The following is a 23,945-nucleotide window of genomic DNA, read 5'->3' on the forward strand; positions in this document are numbered from 1 at the left end:
CAGAGCTGTAGTAGCTGTTTTCCGTTGGTATTTGACTGCTTGTCGCAGTTATGCCTGTATGGAAGGGAAGGGATGTCAAAGTGGTTATTCCCGAAAACGTAATTGTTTCCCTGATTATTGGTGAAGTCTGGTTCTTCGCCCGTTCTTGAATTGAGGTCCCCACAGATCAACACGTTCCCCTGGGCCTGGTATTGGATAATTTCCCCCTCCATGTTGGAGAAGGTGTCCTCTTTAAAGTACGGGGAATCGATTGGAGGGATATAAAGTGCGCAAATGTAAACATCTTGGGTGTTTGAGATAATCTCCCTCTCAAGTTTGAGCCACATATGGTTTTCGCCCTTTTTTATAAATTTGATGTAATTCTTAAGTTCTGTTTTAAACCAGATCAGTATGCCTCCGGAGTCTCTGCCTTGGGTTACACTTGGTAATTTATTGGAGGGGACCACCAGCTCAGTGTACCCTTGGGGACAGCCAGTGTGTCCTTTTCCTTTATACCAAGTTTCCTGTAAAATGATAATATCTAGGTCTTTAGTTTCATCTATGAACTCTGGGGTCCTACTTTTCACTTCTCGCAGTGAAGAGCATAGACCTGGGATATTCCAGGTCGAAATATATAAGGATTTCATGTTAAGTTTGATCTTTTACTATGATAGGTTAAAGAGTGGTACGTGTTTGTCGTGTCTAAGTGTGGGAAAAAAAAGATCACATCAGTTGTCTACAAAAGTTAATACAATTTGGTTACAATTCTTTCTATTAATTAGTCCTTGATCCATAAGGCGGAAGTAGATGCTGCTGCACATCTGCTTATTGTCTCTTAATGGATTGTTTCTGTCTGAGGTATTGCGTACGTCCTGTGCATCTCTCCCTCTGTCTGGCTGGGAGCAGTCCTATTCCCCTGTGGGACAGGAGTGGTGCAGGTCTGATATTGTTGTTTTGCATGGGGATCCTCTCTGGTCTCGGTTGGTGTGTTGGTGGTCCTTGTAGTGTTCCTGATATGTACCCCGCTGATCTCTGGTGGTCGGGGGGGGGGGGGTCCTCTTGGAGTCTGGGTATGGACCCGGTTAAAAGCGACGTCCTTCAGGGCTTTAGCAAAGATCGATATTCTTTGCCTTTGGATGTGGACGTGGTCGTAAAGACATTCCTCATCGAGGGTGGGGTGTTGGGCCAGGTGTACGTTGTGGTTTGATTTGCAGTCTCTTGCTATGCTGGCATTTATCTCATGAATTGTGTTGTTGTTGAAGTCTGTTCTCGGCAATATTGTGGAAACAGTGATTCTAGTGTTTGGAAATGTACTGCTTGCTTTCCTAATTATTGCTCTGAGCGATGTTGCTACTTCTTTCTGTTGGGTCTTTAGGTCATTTGTGCCCGTGTGTATTATTATGTGTTGGGGGGAGCCTAATGTGGCTTTGGTCAGCCATCCCATGGCTCTGTTTGTTGTTGGGCACCAGATCTTTTCTACTTTACTTCTAGGGAATAGCTTTTTCTCCCATAGAAATTTCCCATTTGAGTCTATGAGTATTACGACGTCAGCCTTGTTTGTGTTTACTGTCTGGTGGCTTTCGCTTGGACTCATAGTGTGTGTGCTGGGCTGGGGTGTCTGGTGTGTGCGTACCTCTTGTGAGCGGCCCGCTTGTGGTTCCACGGTGGTGGGGGAAGATTGCGAATCAGTATGCTGGTCGGTCTGTGTGGCACCCCTTGTATTGTGTGTCTGTTGCTTTTGTTCCGTGTGGGAGTGCAGCCGTTCCGTCCGGCTCTGTCTTGTCTTATCTCTAGCCTCTGGTTGCTGGTCTAATGGTGTTATCTCTCCTCTATGGCTCTCTTTTTCCTGCAGCTCTTTCACCTGATTCCTAAGTAGATTCACCTGGTTCTCAAGTAGCTTCAGCTCTCTCTTGTGTCTCTCCCTCTCCTGATTTTGATCGTCATTCATTTTGAGGAAGTCCTCTCTAAGTTTAACCATCTCTATCTCTAATTGATTAAATTTATCTTTTGGTTGTATCTGGCTGTGTGATCCCGGGGTATGTGTCTGGTCGGCCCTGGAAGGCTCACTCACTTCCTGGCTAGGCTGGTCGGCCCTGGAGGGCTCACTCACTTCCTGGCTATGCTGCTCTTCTCTTGGTGAGCTGGGAATGGTAGGGGGACTATGTGTGGCTTCCTCCCTGGTAGTTATGCTGGGGTTTGTCAGTTGTATCGTGTGGCTGTGGTTCCCCGGGGTTAGTGTCTGGTTTGAACTGTGTGGCTCGTTCACCTCCTGACCAGGCAGATTTTCTCCTGGTAAGTTGTCAATGTTGGGGGGAGTGCGGGCCACTCTGGGGCTGTTCCTTACCCCCTTAGTTAATTTTTTCAGTGTCCTGAAGGCCGTTGCAAATTTGTCGAGGTTGCCTTGCACTAATATTGTTCCGGTATTGTACGCTCCAAGAGACAGCCGATCGGGAGTGGTGACTGTATGTTTCAGTCAAATCATAAGAGGGGGCTTTTATGATCGAGTCTGAGTAAGTTTGTGAGTTTCAGTCAGATCACAATTTTTGTGATCGAGTCTGGGTAACTTTATATGTAACAGTCAAATCGCGGACGGGTTTAACTGTGTCATATTGTGTCGATGCAAATGACCCTTGCGTAGGGGTTTGTATTTTGGGATTGTTAGCCTGATATAAATTGCAGGGATTTATACTGGGGAAGTAATTGTGTGTATGTGTGTGTTCACTAAACGAATGAATCAAAGGTTGAGCCAAAACCCTGGGCCGTGTGTATTTTGTTCTTAGAAATCCTGACGTCCAAGAACTGTGTGTAACGGGGGGACCGGTATCGGAGAAAACCCCTTACATACCCCATGGCCACTACTGCGAAGAGGAGCAGGGGAGTTATCTCTGGGTGTCCTGAGGCCAATAATTATCCCTCAACCAGCACCTAAAAACAGATTATCTGGTCATCACCACATCGCTGTTCGTGTGCACAAATTGACGGCCGCGATTCCCCTACATTACAACAGCGACTACACCTCAATAAAGTACTTTGTTGGCTGTAAAGCACTTTGCGACATCCTGAAAGGAGCTACAGGAAACTTTCGATTAACCGGCCACTAAATAACCGGAACGCTCCATCCACCGGCAAAATTCAGGAGTCGGTTCAGGTAACTTTTTTTTTTTTTTTTTACTTTGAGTTACTTTTTTTCTCCATTTGTGGCTGTGCAAGGGTGTAGCTGAAGCTGTTGCTAAGCTACAGAGACGCTTGCAAGTTGTGCCGATTGTTTTGAAGCTGTTGCTAACAACAGGGTTTGTTGCTTTAGACGGAGCTCTGAACTCTGTATGTTTTAACTATAGCGTTCGGTTATCCGGCATTGTTGATGGACCGGCACCAGGTCGGTCCCGTCCGTGCCGGATACCAGGAAGTTTCCTGTATATAAAACGCATCTTTCCTGCCTCTTACAAAAATACAGGGTGTTCTTTCAATTCCTTCCTCCCCTCCTAACCCCCCACCCGGTCTCTGCACCTGCTTAATATCTGTTACATCTCCAGCTTTTTCCAGTTCTGATGAAGGGTCCCAGACCTGAAACGTTAACTCTGTTTCTCTCTCCACGGATGCTGCCTGGCCTGCTGAGTATTTCCAGCGTTTTCTGTTGTTATTTTATATAAAGCGCAAGTCCTTCTGTTATATTGTGGACTTTTACCTTACGGAAATCTTTTAATTTTTTTTCGAATTGTTCCTGGGGTCACGCGCTTGCCATTCAAAGAGCAAGCGGACAGACGGACGAGGTCGTGAGAAAAATGTGTACCGAGGAGAGTGAAACATTACAAATCGCAACACATTAACTGCAGCAATTCAAAAGATGCAGCCAAGAAATCCAGTGCAGATAGGCGAGTAAAAGCAGTCTAGCAACGCTAAAAAGGTTACCGAGTGCAGTCATTTCTTTCCCCCCCAAGATCTTCTATTTTGAAACTGTTCTACAGGTGGATACGGATAGGTTACAGGGTAGCACGATAATTACCATGCACTCTATTGATGGGACAATGCACCTAATAGTTCTGTAAGTCTGAAACAAAGCCAATTACGCACTTAACATTATTCAGTACATTAACACAGTCTTTGGCTCTTCAGCACTGATAGGGTAGTGATAGGGCAGTGATTTGTGCTCGTGACCCACAATGCATGAACCGGCCAAGAGATACGAGTTGCTAACTGGTAACTTGTCATATTTTTGGTCAGATTTTATTTGTCTGGGAAAAGGAAACCCTGCAAAGCAGCGAGTCGCACAAAGAAAATTAATTCAAAATGTAACTTTTTTTTGCAGGGGGCCAAGTACTTGAAGTTGTTGGATTGTCCTTCTGATAGTGTGGTAAAACCACCAATGAACTCCTGTACAAATGAATAACTGTCTTTAAAGCAATGTTATAGCACCTATGTCCGTTTGCTGAGTGTAAACAAGCTTTCTGTAAAAACCCTGAAACAACGCGATGGCGTCATCATGTTGGTCACGTGGTGCCCCGAGTGGCGGGAAACGTGATGACGTCAGAGGTGGGAGGTTCTGAGTTCAGACCTCGTGGAACAAGCTACTGTACAGACCTGTTTGCTGTTGCTCCTGCATGTTTGTTTTGTTCACCAGTTTAATTAAATTCGGTTAATTTACTGAACTGACTCGACCTCAGTGATTTAGATAGGAATCCGTTGATTCCTACAATAGACTATTAAATATCTCCACATCTCAGGATAAGGGGTCGGCCATTTAGGACTGAAATGAGGAGAAATTTCTTCACTCAGGGGGTTGTGAATCTTTGGAATTCTCTACCCCAGAGGGCTGTGGATGCTGAGTCGTTGAGTATATTCAAGGCTGAGATCGAGAGATTTTTGGACTCTAGGGGAATCGAGGGATATGGAGATCGGGCGGGAAAGTGGAGTTGAGGTCAAAGATCAGCCATGATCTTATTGAATGGCGGAGCAGGCTCGAGGGGCCGAATGGCCGACTCCTGCTCCTAAGTCTTATGTTCTAACTTGCGAGGTAATATTCCTCCACCCCGCCCCCACCCTCTCAGCAGTTGACGAGCTGTATCTAACATCAGTTCCGAAGCTTGGTGGCACAGTAATTATATCTGGATAAATCAGACCTCCCTATTTTTCCGGTTACTCTTGCTGCCCGATCCAGACTCAACGACATTTACTGCTCCACACAAATGCAGCTCTTGAATGTTCAGTTTTAGTAGCAGAAAATCTTACATAAAATATACGGCACAGAAACAGGCTATTCGGCCTTTCCAGTCCATGCTCCACTCGAGCCTCCTCCCGTCTTTCCTCATCTAACTATCAGCATAACCTTCTATTCCCTTCTCCCACGTGTTTGCCCAGCCTCCCCTTAAATGCACTATACTATTCACCTCAACCACTCCCTGTGGTAGCGAGTTCTACACTCTCACCACTCTCTGGGTAAAGAAGTTGCTTCTGAATTCCCCATAAGATCCAGGGCGATTTTAACTGCCCACCTGACAGACTTCTGCTGAGCAAGAAGGGTTAAAATCACCCCCACTCTCTCTGTACCCACTCTTATCAAAACCTTTCATGATTTTAAAGACCTCTACAGTATCAGGTCACCCCCTCAGCCTTCTCCTTTCAAAAGAAAAAAAGAGCCCCAGCCTGGTCCTCTTTGCCCGATAGGTATAACCTCGCAGTTCTGGTATCATCCTTCACAAATATTCTCGACAAGCTTTGATTTATTTGCAAAAAAGATTTATTTTTTCCCCCCAATTTACTGTTGCTGTAAAAATTTAACAGTTTGGCAGAGCAAAGGAATTCATAATTAACTGCTCTCCAGCAAAGCGTGCAAAGTCAATGGATAAATTGGCAAAGCTTTTAAATCATCATAAATCCTAATCAATGACAAGGAGCCAAACTCAATCAGGTAATGCAACTCTTTCACTGGCCTTTTCAGAATAAGGCAAAGGGTGGTTGAAGCATAGAAACAGAAGATAGGAGCAGGAGTAGGCCATTCGGCCCCTCGAGCCTGCTCCGCCATTCAATGAGATCATGGCTGATCATCCAAATTCAGTACCCTGTCCCTGCCTTCTCCCCATATCCCTTGATCCCTTTAGCCTTAAGAAATATATCCAATTCCTTCTTGAATATATTTAATGAATTGGCCTCAACTGTCTTCTGCGGCAGAGAATTCCACAGGTTCACCACTCTCTGGGTGAAGAAATTCCTCCTCATCTCTGTCCTAAATGGCTTACCCCTTATCCTTAGACTGTGACCCCTGGTTCTGGACTCCCCGACCATCAGGAACATCCTTCCTGCATCTCGTCTGCCCAGTCCTGTTAGAATTTTATACGTTTCAATGAGATCCCCTCTCATTCTTCTAAACTCCAGCGAGTATAAGCCCAATCGACACAATCTCTCCTCATACGTCATTTCTGCCATCCCAGTTATCAGTCTGGTGAATCTTCGCTGCACTCCCTCCATGGCAATAACATCCTTCCTCAGATAAGGCGACCAAAACTGCACACAATACTCAAGGTGTGGTCTCACCAAGGCCCTGTACAACTGCAGCAAGACATCCTTGCTCCTGTACTCGAATCCTCTCGCTATGAAGGTCAACATACCATTTGCCTTCTTAACCGCCTTCTGCTCCTGCATGCTTACCTTCAGCGACTGGTGCACAAGGACACCCAGGTCTCGTTGCACTTCCCCTTCTCCCAATCTATTGCCGTTCAGATAATAACCTGCCTTCCTGTTTTTGCCACCAAAGTGGATAACCTCGCATTTATCCACATTATACTGCATCTGCCTTGCATCTGCCCAATCACCCAACCTGTCCAAATCATTCTGGAGTTTCTCGGCATCCTCCTCACAGCACACACGCCCACCCAGCTTTGTGTCGTCTGCAAATTTGGAGATAGTACATCTAGTTCCCTCGTCTAGATCATTAATATATATTGTGAATAGCTGGGGTCCTAGCACCGATCCCTGCGGTACCCCACTAGTCACTGCCTGCCACTCGGAAAAAGAGCCGTTTATTCCAACTCTTTGCTTCCTGTCTGCCAACCAGTTCTCTATCCAAGTCAGTACCTTACCCCCAATCCCATGTGCTTTAACTTTACACGCTAATCTCTTATGCGGGACCTTATCGAAAGCCTTCTGAAAGTCCAAATACACCACATCTACTGGTTCTCCCTTATCTATTCTACCAGTTACATCCTCAAAAAATTCCGGTCGATTAGTCAGTGTGGAACTCTCTCCCACAAAAACAGTAGATGCTAGCTCAATTAATAATTTTCTGTCATCGTCTGCATGGAGGAGTGTTCCCTAACTTCTCTCCTGAATGGCCTGGCTCTGACTTTAAGGTCATGTCCTCTTGTCCGAGGAGGCTTTCAAGATGGCGAGAGTGTTTTTTGGATCGGGTAGGCAGATTAAAAACTATTCCCCCTGGCGAGTGGGGCAATACCACAGGTCAGAGATTTAAAATCACTGGCAAAAGATCGAGAGGGGCGATGAGGAGAAATGTTTTCACTCAGAGTTGTTGGGGATCGGGAACGCCCGACCTGGTGGTGGAAGTTGATTCCATCAATGATTTTAAAAGGGAGTCGGACGGGTTCTTGAGGATGAGGAGCTGACAGGGTTACGGACAAAAAGCGGGGGGATGGGGGGGACTGAGCACGACCGCTCTTTCAAAGAGCCGGCACAGGCTCGACGGGCCGAACGGCCTCCTTCTGTGCTGTAAGTTTCTACGATTAAAGAGGGGTGACATGAATCTTGTCATTTATGTGAAAATGACTTCTGTAATAATACTGGGCGGCCTGCTGGTGGTGCTGTTCAGGGAGAGTATAAATACTCGGGCACAGGCCCAGCTTGCTCAGGACATTCTTTAACAGGAACTAGTGAAGGACACAACTCGATCTCCATGTTGAAAAACAGTTGATTAAAGCCTTGTTTAATACTCAAACCAAGTGCCTCGTAGTTTTCTTACGTCAAGTGGTCTGGGTGATAACTGCGAGTTGGACCACGCCTTTCACTTCTGATGGGGACGAAAGTCTCCAGTCTCCCGGCTAGAAGGGATCCCCACGTGAACCAGCCTGGGCAATCTCCACCCAGTTCCTAGTGAGCGTGGGCCGCGAGGACAAGACTGGCACTAAATGGTCCATCTTACTGGGGAGGTCGCAGGATAGCTGGCGTGGGAAATGGAATAATACTGCGCTGGGGCCGGTGGGGGTGCTTTTCCGGAATTGGGATCACAGTACTCCTCCTCTTCTTCTTCTTAGGCAGTCCCTCGGGAACCGAGGATGACTTGCTTCCACATTAAAAATGAGTTCTCAGGTGACTGATGAGTCCAATGCGGGAACTACAGTCTCTGTCACTGGTGGGGCAGACGGTGGTTGAAGGGGCGGGTGGGTGGGGTGCTTGAGTTGACTTTCGCTCCTTGCGCTGCCTGCGCTTGGCTTCCACTTGCTCCCGGTGAAGAGACTCGAGGTGTTCGGCGCCTTTGCACGGTACTCTGCAGCTAATCCGACTACACCTCACCTGCAAGGTTAGTTTTGTTAAACGCTTCAACAAAATAAAACCCCACACCAGACTTTGTGCGTATTTCTCATTTCACGGTCACTGCAATCCGCAAGCGCTTTCGTTTTCTTAATTAAAAGTAAAATAAAACGAATGAAGTCTTATTATTTTCCTGACTGCCTGTCCTCCATCAGAATGGCTCGTTGAACATCCTCAAAGCCACTTACTCAACTCTAAACAGGCGGCAATGTCTCTTTAGTAAAGCATTTAACATTTTTATTTTACAAAGCATCAACTGTGAACAAGAGAAAGTCTTTGTCATTAATATTTTCCTTCTCATTCGGTAAATATAATTGATACCATTTTACTTTTTGACCTCCGAAATAAATATATTTCATTCATCATTAGGGCATTTTTTTTTTTTTTTAAACAAAGTGCAACAAGGGACATTACGATGCCAAAGCAGGTTTTTTTTTTTTTAATTATTCATTTCTGAGATGTAGGCGTCGCTGGCAAGGCCGGCATTTATTGCCCATCCCTAATTTGCCCTCGAGAAGGTGGCGGTAAGCCGCCTTCTTGAACCGCTGCAGTCCGTGTGGTGAAGCTTGACATGGTAGAAGACGCGGGCTGATAGGAGAATATAGATCGCCTAGCTTCTTTACACCATTAAACCTTTATAGACTGTGCATTGTTCCGCGTAGGCATCTGTACCTGACTTTAGGTTCACTTATGCTACCGCAGCTCAATGCATCATATAGCCCTGGATACTTTGGGGAATACACAAGTATGACCAGGCACAATAGTTAGTGCTTGAATGTATAAACAGTAGCACTCAGCCAAGACTAGAGACAACATTATGGTGCTTCCCATATCACCATTTGCAGTTAATAAACACTTGCAGCATTTTGGTTCCCTCTAACATAGACCCCACACCCGCCCAGCTTTGATCAGCAACCTTATACAAATAGATTCTGGAGTGAATTTTTATGCAGCGAGTTGCTGTGATCTGGAATGCGCTGCCTGAAAGGGCGGTGGAAGCAGATTCAATAGGAACTTTCAAAAGGGAATTGGAGAAATACTTGAAAAGGAAAAAGATTACAGGGCTATGGGGAAAGAACAGGGGGCGGGGGGGGGGGGGGGTAGCGGGACTAATTGGAGAGCTCTTTCAAAGAGCCGGCACAGGCACGATGGGCCGAACGGTCTCCTTCTCTGCAATATCATTCTATGAAACTACCCCAAAATGCCAAGTGGGAGAGAATCGACAAATCATAATCAGTAGTAGAAAAAATTATTTGGCACCAGTTAGCAATCTCACTCAAGAGGCCAACAGGGTGGTCGGTGTAAGAGAGGGAATTAAGTGTCACACTGGTGGAATTCAAGGGTGCTCTTCTGGGACAGGGGCACTACACCATTACAGTTCCTGCAATACAACAGTGACTACACTTCAAAACGACTTCACTGGCTGTGAAGCGCTGTGGGACGTCCTGAGGTCGGGAAAGGCGCTATAGAATGGCAAGTTTTTTTTTTAAACAAAAAAAGAAAATGCTCAGCAGGTCAGGCAGCAATCTGTGTGGAGAGAAACATCCCTTTTGTCATTGAATCTCTCCTGCCTTCCACCCTATCACAGACCTTCCCGTTTCTTCTTTCCTCCCCTCCCCGTTACATCTCTGACCTTTTCCCAGTTCTGACCTTAGGTCATCGAGCCGAAACAATATTAAATGGCCCAGAACTTCGGGTCTCCACGGGTGAGTACGCACGGGGACTCACCCGTAGTCCCAATGGAAGTGCGGGTTTCCTGCATGCGCGGGAAACCGGCATTCCGTTCCCCTGAAAGAAGGGGTTCAGAAGTCGAACACATGCGCAGGAGAGGCAGCGCGTGCGCATTGAACTTAGGTTTTTTTTGCAGGTTTTCCTGGGAGGGTAAGTCTCCAGAAGTTACATATTTAAAAAGCAGTCGTAAGGCCTGCTTTTTACAAGGTAAGTGGTGAATTAATTAAAATTAAAACCAGTTACATCCTCAAAAAATTCCAGTAGATTAGTCGGACCCTCAGAATATCCAGAAGGTTACAGTCTAGTTCAACTTATTAAAAGTACTATCTGGAGGACGGTAACATCTTCAGTCATTCCATTCCTTTAGGGAGAGATAGCCTGAACCTTTAGACCCATTTAAGCATCTTATGGAATTCGGCTATCTCTAACTTAAGTTGAAGGTGAACGTCTGGGGAATACGCCTGATCTGGGATAGCCCAAAAGGGCTAGGACTTGTATTTACCCCTTCAGATGTCTCCGAGGCTTTAGATTTTTAAACCCAGTATATTCTGTATTATCAGAATTCTGTTCATAGTATCGTGTATTTCTCTGAATCATGGCTATTCCTGCACAGCGGACGACTATGAGATAGAATGAAGTGGAAATTGATTATCTACTGATTGAAATGTTGCCAAGTGCCTGTTAAAAATGGGGATTGGTTCTAAACTACAAGAAAACAGATGCTCACTGAGCAAGTGAATCTGCATCGTGCTGTGGTACACAAGCAAACCAGCCCGTCAAACGAAACTGCCTTGCAGATCACCACAATTGCTGCCTTACCTCCAGAGAACAAAAGAGTCAACTGTTGCTACAATGATGTGGATTCTTTGACTTCAATCAATTCCCTTTTGTTCTACAATACATAGAATTATATATTGTTTTTAAATCTGGGCAATGCATCAGATGCAACTCCACCACGCTGTGAAGCAAGATTCTACTGAACAATGTTATCGTTCTGTATCATTCTGCAGCAAAGTGCTTTCTACCAACGCAGGTTTGCGAGCAACTGAAGTCGTGGCGCTATACAATGTTTCGGCAATCAGGCACGTTGGTCAAAGATTTATTTTGATGATGGTATTGAAGTAAAACCTACAGCTCTGCATTTCTTGAGTAGATACTTGTGACACTCTTCATGCAAGCCAACTGACACCAAGCAGCTCTCAAAGCGGATTTTGACTGCAGTTGATTGCGAAGTTTTTCCCATAACATGAACCTTTCAAACCCGTCATGTGTCTACAGCCAATTCTCTCGTTAGAAAGACAGACTTGCATTTCTACAGCGCCTTTCATGATCTCAGGATGTCCCAAAGCACTTCACAGCCAACGAAGTACATTTTTGAAGTGTAGCCACTGTTATAATGTGGGAAATGCAGCAGCCAATTTGCGCACAGCAAGCTCACACAAGCAGCAATGAGAGAATGACCAGATAATCTGCTTTTTTTTTGGTGATGTTGATTGAGGGATAAATATTGGCCAGGACACCGGGGAGAACTCCCCTGCTCTTCTTCGAAATATTGCGATGGGATCTTTTACGTCCACTTGAGGGGCAGACAGGGCCTCGGTTTAACGTCTCATCTGAAAGACGGCACCTCCAACAGTGCAGCACTCCCTCAGTACTGCCTCTCCCACAGTGCAGCGCTCCCTCAGGACTGCCCCTCCGACAGTGCAGCGCTCCCTCAGTACTGCCCCTCCGACAGTACAGCACTCCCTCAGTACTGCCCCTCCAACAGTGCAGCACTCCCTCAGTACTGCCTCTCCCACAGTGCAGCGCTCCCTCAGGACTGCCCCTCCGACAGTGCAGCGCTCCCTCAGTACTGCCCCTCCGACAGTACAGCACTCCCTCAGTACTGCCCCTCCGACAGTGCAGCGCTCCCTCAGTACTGCCCCTCCGACAGTGCAGCGCTCCCTCAGTACTGCCCCTCCGACAGTGCAGCGCTCCCTCAGTACTGCCCCTCCGACAGTGCAGCGCTCCCTCAGTACTGCCCCTCCGACAGTGCAGCACTCCCTCAGTACTGACCCTCCGACAGGGCAGCGCTCCCTCAGCCCTGCACTGGAGTGTCAGCCTAGATTTGTGTGCTCAAGTCTCTGGAGTGGGACTTGAACCCACAACCCTCTGACTCAGAGGCGAGAGTGCTACCCACCGAGCCACGGCTGACATTAGCTCCACAAGGCGATGGATAAAGCGTTCTACTGTAGCTATAGCTGCTAAAGGGAACATTTAACAGAGTGTGCCTTAATCTCGTAGTAAGCATCACTTTGACAGGTGGAAGAACGACATTCATGGGCACTCCTGTCAAATGTGCTTCAATATTTGAACGAAACGAAACATGCCCCCAGGGAGGTGCAGTGGGGCGGTGCACAGGATGGGTGATGTGCAGTGTAGCAACAGCCGAGTGCTGGGCAGGGCTGTGCGTCCATAGTTCCCCACAGGATGATCGTTCCACGTCTTTGCTGCTCAGTGAAGGGGAGGTGACTCTATGACTATGACTAGGTGCTAAGTTGAGGACAGGGGTTTTGCTAACGGGAAGTCTACCTTGTCATTAAAGCAAGACCCCCTCTGCCCTGTCAGGTGGACGTATTTCCCCAACTCCACCACGACCAGCAGTGTAAGTAAATAAATGCAAGTTGTTGTTGTAAGTCAGCAATGTAACCACATGCTTTGATAATTACTCCAACAACTTGCATTTATATAGCACCCTTAACGTAGTAAAACGTCCCACGGTGCATCACAGAACCAATTATCAGACAGAAAATTGACACCGAGTCAAAGAAGGAGATATTAGGACAGGTGACAAAATGCTTGGTCAAAGAGGTAGGATTGAAGCACCATCTTAGAGAGAGAGGCGGAGAGGTTTAGGGAGGGAATTCCAGAGCTTAGGGCCCAGGCAACTGAAGGCACGGCCGCCAATGGTGGAGCGATTATAATCGGGGATGGTCAAGAGGGCAGAATTGGAGGAGCGCAGAGATCTTGGAGGGTTGTGGGGTTGCAGGAGGTTACAGAGATCTCGGAGGGTTGCAGGGCTGGAGGAGGTTACGGAGATAGGGAGGGGCGAGACTGTGGAGTGATATGAAAACCAAAGATGAGATTTCAAATTGAGACATTGGTGGACTGGGTCAGCGAGCACAGGGGGTGATGGGTGAACGGGACTGGGTGTGAGTTAGGACACGGGGCAGTGAGCACAGGGGGTGATGGGTGAATGGGACTGGGTGCGAGTTAGGACACGGGGCAGTGAGCACAGGGGGTGATGGGTGAACGGGACTGGGTGCAAGTTGGGACACGGGGCAGCGAGCACAGGGGGTGATGGGTGAAGGGGACTGGGTGTGAGTTAGGACACGGGGCAGTGAGCACAGGGGGTGATGGGTGAACGGGACTGAGTGTGAGTTAGGACACGGGGCAGTGAGCACAGGGGGTGATGGGTGAACGGGACTGGGTGTGAGTTAGGACACGGGGCAGTGATCACAGTGGGTGATGGGTGAACGGGACTGGGTGTGAGTTAGGACACGGGGCAGTGAGCACAGGGGGTGATGGGTGAACGGGACTGGGTGCAAGTTGGGACACGGGTCAGCGAGCACAGGGGGTGATGGGTGAACGGGACTGGGTGCGAGTTAGGACACGGGGCAGTGAGCACAGGGGGTGAGGGGTGAACGGGACTGGGTGTGAGTTAGGACACGGGGCAGTGAGCACAGGGGGTGATGGGTGAACGGGACTGGGTGCAAGTTGGGACACGGGGCAGTGAGCACAGGTGTGAGGGGTGAACGGGACTGGGTGTGAGTTAGGACACGGGGCACTGAGCACAGGGGGTGATGGGTGAACGGGACTGGGTGCGAGTTGGGACACGGGGCAGTGAGCACAGGGGGTGATGGGTGAACGGGACTCGGTGCGAGTTAGGACACGGGGCAGCAGAGTTTTGGATGAGTTGAGGTTTAGGGAGGGTGGAAGGTGAGCGGCCGGCCAGGAGAGCGTTGGAATAGTCGAGTCTGGAGGTTACAAAGGAATGCAAGAGCGTTTCAGAAAATGCATGCAGGATGGGCTGAGGTGGGGTGGAAATTGGTGATATTACACAGGTAAAATAGGCCATATAATGGCAACAAAGGGACTTGAAAACCTGGAGGCTGAAATTACAACCTTTCAACATGGAAATCACGAACCAGCAGTTCAGAGCTCCGAGACCTTTATACACCATACTCTTTGAAATCAAAAGCTGAATGTCAGACCCTTTGAAATGCTATGCAAGGTCTTTTTTTTAATATTTGAATTTATCTTCATAGAAATGATGGTGAAATCAAACAATGGATTAATATTAAATTTCATAAAATTCTCGAAATAAAGGCGAAGTCAAACAATGGATGATTAAATTTCATAAATTCTCGAAATAAAGGTTGAATCCAATAGTGGATTAATATTAAATTTCATAAAGCCCAAGAAACTACGGCAGTGAAGAAAACCATCCAGCCGTCCTGAGCTAGTTCTTCAACTATCCACTTGAAACATTTCCTGCTCTTTCGTAAGATCATGCATCATAGAAACACAGGAGCAGGAGTAGGCCATTCGGCCCCTCGAGCCTGCTCCGCCATTAAATGCAATCATGGCTGATCATCCAAACTCAGTACCCTGTCCCTGCTTTCTCCCCATATCCCTTGATCCCTTTAGCCTTAAGAAATATATCCAACTCCTTCTTGAATATATTTAATGAATTGGCCTCTACTGTGGTAGAGAATTCCACAGGTTCACCACTCTCTGGGTGAAGAAATTCCTCCTCATCTCAGTCCTAAATGGCTTACCCCTTATCCTTAGACTGTGACCCCTGGTTCTGGACTCCCTGACCATCGGGAACATCCTTCCTGCATCTAGTCTGTCTAGTCCTGTTAGAATTTTATAAGTTTCAATGAGATCCCCTCTCATTCTTCTAAACTCCAGCAAGTACAAGCCCAATCGATCCAATCTCTCCTCATACGTCATTCCTGCCATCCCAGGTATCAGCCTGGTGAATCTTCGCTGAACTCCTTCCATGGCAAGAACATCCTTCCTCAGATAAGGCGACCAAAACTGCACACAATACTCAAGATGTGGTCTCACCAAGGCCCTGTACAACTGCAGCAAGACATCCTTGTTCCTGTACTCAAACCCTCTCGCTACGAAGGCCAACATACCATTTGCCTTCTTAACCGCCTGCTGCACCTGCATGCTTACCTTCAGCGACTGGTGCACAAGGACACCCAGGTCTCGTTGCACTTCCCCTTCTCCCAATCTATTGCCATTCAGATAATAATCTGCCTTCCTGTTTTTGCTACCAAAGTGGATAACCTCACATTTATCCACGTTATATTGCATCTGCCATGCTTCTGCCCAATCACCCAACCTGTCCAAATCATCCTGGAGTTTCTCGGCATCGTCCTCACAGCACACACGCCCACCCAGCTTTGTGTCGTCTGCAAATTTGGAGATATTACATCTAGTTCCCTTGTCTAGGTCATTAATATATATTGTGAAATAGCTGGGGTCCAAGGACCGATCCCTGCGGTACCCCACTAGTCGCTGCCTGCCACTCGGAAAAAGACCCGTTTATTCCAACTCTTTGCTTTCTGTCTGCCAACCAGTTCTCTATCCAAGTCAGTACCTTGCCCCCAATCCCATGTGCCTTAATTTTACACGCTAATCTCTTATGCGGGACCTTATCGAAAGCCTTCTGAAAGTCCAAATACACCACATCCACTGGTTCTCCCTTATCTATTCTACCAGTTACATCCTCAAAAAATTCCAGTAGATTAGTCAAGCACGATTTACCCTTTGTAAATCCATGTTGACTTTGTCCGATCCTGTCACTGTTTTCCAAGTGCTCTGCTATTACATCTTTTATAATGGACTCTAGCATTTTCCCCACTACCAATGTCAGGCTTACCGGTCTATAATTCCCCGTTTTCTCTCTACCACCTTTTTTGAATAGTGGGGTAACATTAGCTACCCTCCAATCCATGGGTACTGTTCCAGATTCCATCGAATGTTGGAAGATGATCAGCAATGCATCTACTATTTCTAGGGCCACTTCCTTAAGTGCCCTAGGCATCCATGTGTCCATTTCAGATATTGGCCAATCTAATTTAGCAGAACAAGGTGTCTTCCTTTTGGGAAGAGGTGCAACTTTTGAGTTTATCAATGAGAATTTTGGCTGTGCAATAGCCTTTCCAAACAGTTCTCCGATTCCCTTTTAAGGCGTCAACCTTGCCTTGGTGGTAGCACCCTCACTTTGGAGTCGGAAAGTCGTGGGTTCAAGCTCCACTCCAGGACTTTGAAGCCATAAATCTAGGCTGACAATACAGTGCAGTACTGAAGGGGGGGGGGGGAAAAAGAAAAGACTAGCTTTTATACAGTGACTTTCACTACCTCAGGATGTCCCAAAGCGCTTTACAGCCAATGAAGTACTTTTGATATGTAATCACTGTTTTAATGCGGGAAATGCGGCAACCAATTGGCGCACAGCAAGCTCCCACAAACAGCAATGTGATAATGACCAGATAATCTGTTTTTTAGTGATGTTGGTTGAGGGAAAATATCGGCCAGGACACCGGGGATAACTCCCCTACTCTTCTTCGAAATAGTGCCATGGGAACTTTTACGTCCACCGAAACACGGCACCTCCAACAGTGCAGCACTCCCTCAGTGCCACACTGAAGTGTCAACCTAGATTTGGTGCTCAACTACCTGGAGTGAGACATGAACCCATGACCTTCTGACTCAGAGGCGAGGGTGCTACCCACTGAAACACGGCTGACAGTGCTGCATTGTTGGAGGTGCTGTCTAACGGGCGAGAGGCCCTGTCTGCCCTCTCAGGTGGACGCAAAAGATCCTATGGTCACTATTTCGAAGAAGAGCAGGAAGAGTTCTCCCTGGTGTCCTGGAGCCAATAGTTATCCTTCAACCAACATCAGAGGCTGGGTATTCTATGGCAAGTGTCTCACTTCCTGACTCCCCAAAGTCTTTCCACCATCTACGAGGCACAAGTCAGGAGTGTGATAGAATTCTCTCCACTTGCCTGGACGAGTGCAGCTCCAACAACACTCAAGAAGCTCGACACCATCCAGGACAAAGCAGCCCACTTGATTGGCACCCCATCCACCACCTTAAACATTCACTCCCTCCACCACCGGCGTACCGTGGCTGCAGTGTGTGCCATCTACAAGATGCACTGCAGCAACTTGCCAAGGCTTCTTCGGCAGCACTTCTCAAACCCGCGACCTCTACCACCTAGAAGGACAAGGGCAGCAGGTGCACGGGAACACCAGCACCTCCAAGTTCCCCTCCGAGTCACACACCATCCCGACTTGGAAATATGTCGCAGTTCCTTCATCATCGCTGGGTCAAAGCTCCCTCCCTAACAGCACTGTGGGAGCACTTTCACCATACGGACTGCAGCGATTTAAGAAGGCGGCTCACCACCACCTTCTCAAGGGCGATTAGGGCTGGGCAATCAATAAATGCTGGCCTTGCCAGCGATGCCCACATCCCAGGAACAAATAATTTAAAAAACAGATTATCTGGTCATTATCACATTGCTGTTTGTGGGAGCTTGCTGTGTGCAAATTGGCTGCTGTGTTTCCCACATTACAACAGTGACTACACTTCAAAAGTACTTCCTTGGCTGTAAAGCACTTTGCGATGTCCTGAAAGGCGCTATGTAAATGCAAATATTTCTTCTTTTCATAAAATTACAATATAGGCTCTGCCTCAAAAGCCACTCATCGCACAGCATTCCATGTTCCAATAACCATCTATAAATGCTTCAAACCTCCCACGCTTTTCTAATGCTATTCCTGATTTACCAACTCATCGATTAGCAGCAAATATCTTTCACTAGTTACTGTCTGAAAGTTTGTCATAATTGAAAACCTCTATAGACCCTCCATTAATCTCTCTGTTTCAATGAAAATAAAGTTCATTCTGCCAGACTATAATTGGTATCCCGGGGAACCTTCACTTTCCCTCTCCCTGCTATCTTTCTTAAAACAGTTTGCCCAGATCTATACGCGATACTTCATCTGAAGCCTAATCTATTTGCATTTTAGAAATGAGCCCCGGTACACCCGTTCTACTCGATACGATGACGATAAAAGCTTAGCGTTAGCAGAAAAGATCTGTGTTTGTTCAACAAATGTTAACTGGAGAATTCGGGAGAACAGGCTCGAGGGGCTGAGCGGCCAACTGCTGTTCCTAAATGACAGATCTTGCATCCCAGACCTCAATAGTTAAAAAAAAAAGTAGAATTACTCCAGGTGTCCTTGTTGCAATGTTCCACATACCACACTTGCTTGGGGTATTGTACAGCAGATTCTCAGAGAAATCAAACGCTGCACTCTTTCCCCAAACAAAGACCTCTTGTTCTGCTAAATCAGATTGCAGTAATGGCTGGAACAGATATAGTGTTGCAAAGACCTGTAATCCGTATGAAACACCAGCTTGTGATAGGCAATACCTGGTCTTAACACGAGGGTAGATTTTAAAGAGGTTATTTAACACTGAACGGTTAACATTTAAGTTAGAACAGAGCACTTAAGCTGCTAAAAGTTATTTCGAACGTGTGTGTGTGTGTGTGCGTGTGCATGTGCATGTGCGTGTGCGTGTCTACAGCTGCAAACTGCACAGAACATGGGAGCCAAGTTGATGTTGCAATTAATGTCCAATAACAGGAAAAAAGATGGGACCCAATTTGTCCACATAAAAATAAACCAAAGAGTAGATTAGTATTAAAATTCATAAATTCTAGAAACTACGCCAGTAAAGATAATCACGCAGCTCTTGTGCGCCAGTTCTTCAACAATCCACTGTAAACACTCCCTGCTCCTTCATACAGATAAACATCTCGGCGTCTATGTGTCAATGACAGTTATTGACACAACCTAATTTACCAGAACAATGCGTGTTTCTTTTGAGAAAAAGGTGCAGCTTTCGATTACTCAACGGGAATGTTTTTTTTACTGTGTAACTCCCTTTTTCAAATAGTTCCCCAATTCCCTTTTAAATTATACCATAGGCTCAGCCGCAATAGCCATTCAAGGCAAAGCATTCCATGTTCTAATAACCATCTGTTGAAACATAAATGTTTCTAACTTCCCATGTTTTTTCGGGTGTTATTGCTGATTTACCAGCTCGACAATCTTTCACTATTCAAGTGTCAGCCGTGGCTCAGTGGGCAGCACTCTCCTGCTTCCGAGTCAGAAGGTGGGGGGTTCGAGTGCCACTTCAGGGGCTTGAGCACAAAGATCTAGGTTGATGCTCCAGTGCAGCGCTGAGGGAGTGCCGCACTGTCGGGAGGTGCCGTCTTTCGGGTCAGTCATTAAACCGAGGCCCCGTCTGCTCTCTCTCAAATGGGCGTAAAAGATTCCCGCGGCGCTATTTCGAAGGAGGGCAGGGGGGGGGGGGGGGGGGGGGGGAAGTTCTCCCCGGTGACCTGGCCAATATTTATCCCTCAAATCAACATCACTAAAAACAGATTAACTGCTCATCATCACATTGCTGTTTGTGGGAGCTTGCTGTGCGCAAATTGGCTGCCGCATTTCCTACATTACAACAGTGACTCCACTTCAGAAGTACTTCATTGGCTGTAAAGCGCTTTAGAGATGTCCAGTGGCCATGAAAGGCGCTATAGAAATGCAAGTCTGTCTTTTCTTTTCTTTATCCTCTCATAGTCTGTCATTACTGAAAACCTCTATTAGACCCGCCCCACCTTAATCTTCTCTGTCCCAATGAAAATAAAGCTCATTCTGCCAGCCGTTCTTGACTATAATTGGTATCCCGGGGAACCTTCACTTTCCCTCTCCCTGCTATCTTTCTTAAAACAATTTGCCCAGATCTATACGCAATACTTCATCTGAAGCCTAATTTGTTAGCCTTTTAGAAATTATCCCCGTTCTACTCGATACGATGACGATAAAAGCTTAGCGTTAGCAGAAAAGATCTCTGTGTTTGTTCAACAAATGTTAACTGGAGAATTCGGGAGAACAGGCTCGAGGGGCTGAGCGGCCAACTGCTGTTCCTAAATGACAGATCTTGCATCCCATACCTCAATAGTTTAAAAAAAAAAGTAGAATTACTCCAGGTGTCCTTGTTGCAATGTTCCACATACCACACTTGCTTGGGGTATTGTACAGCAGATTCTCTGAGAAATCAAACGCTGCACTCTCTCCCCAAACAAAGACCTCTTGTCCTGCTAAATCAGATTGCAGTACTGGCTGGAACAGATATGTTGTTGCAAAGACCTGTAATCCGTATGAAACACCAGCTTGTGATAGACAATACCTGGTCTTAACACAAGGGTAGATTTTAAAGAGGTTATTTAACACTGAACAGTTAACACTTAAGTTAGAACAGAGCACTTAAGCTGCTAAAAGGGATTTTGAACCTCCAAGTGTGTGTGCGTGCGGTACCTATAGCTGCAAACTATTAAGCCAAGGGTATTTTTCTTATCATTAACTGGAATAGATACTTGAATTAAAATAAATAAACCCGCAACAGGCAGGTGTAACTTTGTAACACTGACTATAATATAACTGAACATAATCCCAGACAAATATATTCCAAAAATGGGGGTTTCATTCGATGACGTGAATTGCTACATCTTTCTAACACTGCGGAGACACCATACATTACATAAAGAAAATGAGTCACTTCTGAGTGCAATTAATATTTAAAAATTGCTACATTGCATCAACCAGGAATAATCTACAATTTGAAATTAAGTTTGATTAAGCTGCAAACATTTGGGAGGAACGCTTGCTCAACCTGGTTTTAAAAAACACGTTTTCCTGAGGGGCCGAGATAGAGTGGATAGGAAGGACCTATTTCCCCCAGCAGAGATGTCAATAACCAGGGGGCAGAGATTTAAAGTAATTGGTCGAAGGTTTAGAGGGGAGTTGAGGGGAACTTTTTTCACCCAGAGGGTGGTGGGGGTCTGGAACTCACTGCCTGGAAGGGTGGTCGAGGCAGAAACCCTCATCACATTTAAAAAGTACTTGGATATGCACTTGAAGTGCCGTAACCTGCAGAGCTATGGACCAAGAGCTGGAAAGTGGGATTAGGCTGGAGAGCTGTTTGTCGGCCGGCACGGACACGATGGGCCGAACGGCCTCCTTCCGCACCATAAATTTCTATGATTTACATTTCTCAGTCTCTGGTAGCCAGTGTAGTTTTATATACACACAAGCTGCTCTCTACACTGGAGCGCAGAGCCAAGCATTTGATGTTTTAACCAGTACAGGTTCCACTGAATGAACAATTACATGAGCCAACAGGGAGAAGATGGGACCCAATTTTCAGCAGCTTAACAACAAGGACACAGGGCTTGTAATGAGAGTTGCCATTTTCTCAGTGAAATTGCCATCTTGCTCAATTATCATCATCAATTATTAACATCCTGTGGGTCACCACTGACCAGAAACTTAACTGGACCAGCCACATAAATCCTGTGGCAACAAGAGCAGGTCAGAGGCTGGGTATTCTGTGGCGAGTGTCTCACCTCCTGACTCCCCAAAGCCTTTCCACCATCTACGAAGCACAAGTCAGGAGTGTGATGGAATACTCTCCACTTGCCTGGATGAGTGCAGCTCCAACAACACTCAAGAAGCTCGACACCATCCGGGACAAAGCAGCCAGCTTGATTGGCACCCCATCCACCACCTTAAACATTCACTCCCTCCACCACCGGCGCACCGTGGCTGCAGTGTGTACCATCTACAAGATGCACTGCAGCAACTCACCAAGGCTTCTTCAGCAGCACCTCCCAAACCCGCGACCTCTTCCACCTAGAAGGACAAGGGCAGCAGGTGCATGGGAACACCACCACCTCCAAGTTCCCCTCCAAGTCACACACCATCCTGACTTAGAATTATATCAGCCGTTCCTTCATCGTCGCTGGGTCAAAATCCTGGAACTCCCTCCCTAACAGCACTGTGGGAGCACCTTCACCACACAGACTGCAGCGGTTCAAGAAGGCGGCTCACCACCACCTTCTCAGGGGCAGCTAGGGATGGGCAATAAATGCTGGCTATGCCAGTGATGCCCACATCCCATAAACGAATTTAAAAAAAATTAAAAATCGTTTATCGTAGCAACTCACTCCTGGTAACTACTATGCCCATTACATCTCTGAAATAAAAAGGATTTAAAAAGAAGTTATATATTCAAAAGTACATTCTTTCACATTTTAAATTTCAAACCAGCCAATGGCTCAGAAATATCTAAAGTTAATTGACGTATACACCGCCTCAGCGAGTACACGCGATAGCAACACAGTGTTAACGGTTGGAAGCACGGACTACACTAACGGAAATGATTAACCAGGTTTCAATAGATTGTTGTCAAGCTAAAGGTCAAAGTGCAGCATGGAAAGGGGAAAAAACTGCCAACATTGAATTTACTCCCGAAGCAGGTGTCATTTTCACAAGCCTCTGGGAGAAGGGAGGGTAATTTGTCAAGTACATCTTTGAATTGATACATGATCAGTATTATTCCGTAACTTGTAGGGAGAGAGCGAGAGTGGGTAAAAGTAGGGAGACAAAAGGGAGAGAGGGCGAGAGAGCCACAGAGCAGTCTCTGGATGCACTTGTAACAAAGAAAAATGTGGAGGTCTCTATAAAAGGGGGTGAAACGCACACATGATCCCACAGCGATCTGCTTGAATGAATGCTGAAAGAGCAACAAGATTAGATACAGTGCGGGGGCCTGCAGACCCTGGCCTGGAGAGGGAAGCGAGACAGGGGATGAAGTGATGGAGGGGGAGTGAGGTGATGGAGGGAGAGAGGGGCGCAGGATAGAGGAATGGAGGGCAGAGGATAAGAGGGGATAGAGGAATGGAGGGCAGAGGATAAGAGGGGAAGGGAGAGAGGACAGAGGGGATAGAGGTAAAGGAGGGAGAGAGGGAGGATGGACGGTTGAAGGATGGAGGGCTAGAGGCTGGAGGGCCAGAAAGAATGAAGGATGGAGGGACAGAGAGAATGAAGGATGGAGAGATAGAGGATAGAGGAATGGAGAATGTAACTATGTTACAGTTTGCCATAAACAGAGGGACAACCAGTAAATATAAGAAAAGAGTATATATAAATTATATGAAAGTATATATTTATAAACTCAGGGATATATCTGTTTATACACTGTATGGATAGATCTGTATTTTTGTGAACAAACATGAATGTTTTCCAATGCTTTGGCAACATAAGATGTAACTTGTCATGCCAATAAAGCGATTTGAATTGAATTGAATGGAGGGATGGAGGATGAAGGGAAAGAGAGAGGATGGATGGATAGAGAGAGGGATGGAGAGAATGGAAGAGGGAGAGAGGATGAGAAAGAATGGAAGAGAGAGGGATGGAGGGGTGGATGGAGGATAGAGAGAGGAGGGAGGGATGGAGAGATGGAGGATGAGGAGGGAGAGGATGGAGGGATGGAAGAGAGAGGGATGGAGGAGTGGATGAGGATAGAGAGAGGAGGAGAGATGGAGAGAGAGGATGGAGAAGAATGGAAGAGGGGTGGATGGAGGATAGAGAGAGGAGGGAGGATGGGAGAGAGGGTGGTTGGAGTGAGTGAGTAGGTACCTCTCTGCGCCGGCTGGGCGCCCCGGGCCGGGTCAGCAGAGCCGTGTCGCCGCACACCACCGCCGTGTCCTCGGTGAAGAC

The 23,945-nt window shown here is 46.7% G+C and overlaps 1 protein-coding gene across 1 annotated transcript in view; it reads right to left on the reverse strand.

Annotated features, from left to right (window-relative positions):
- Nucleotides 1–23,939, reverse strand: part of ddah1 (dimethylarginine dimethylaminohydrolase 1) — a 167,358-nt gene extending 143,419 nt beyond the window's left edge. Inside the window, exon 1 of the mRNA XM_085983546.1 lies at nt 23,865–23,939. The gene's annotated coding sequence lies outside the window, so the exon portion shown is untranslated. The remainder of the gene's footprint in view (nt 1–23,864) is intronic.
- Nucleotides 23,940–23,945: the final 6 nt, after the last annotated feature.

This window comes from Somniosus microcephalus, chromosome 3, assembly GCF_052327205.1.
Source record: "Somniosus microcephalus isolate GS21.2 chromosome 3, FLI_Smic_1.0, whole genome shotgun sequence".
In the NCBI taxonomy this organism is placed as follows: domain Eukaryota; kingdom Metazoa; phylum Chordata; class Chondrichthyes; order Squaliformes; family Somniosidae; genus Somniosus; species Somniosus microcephalus.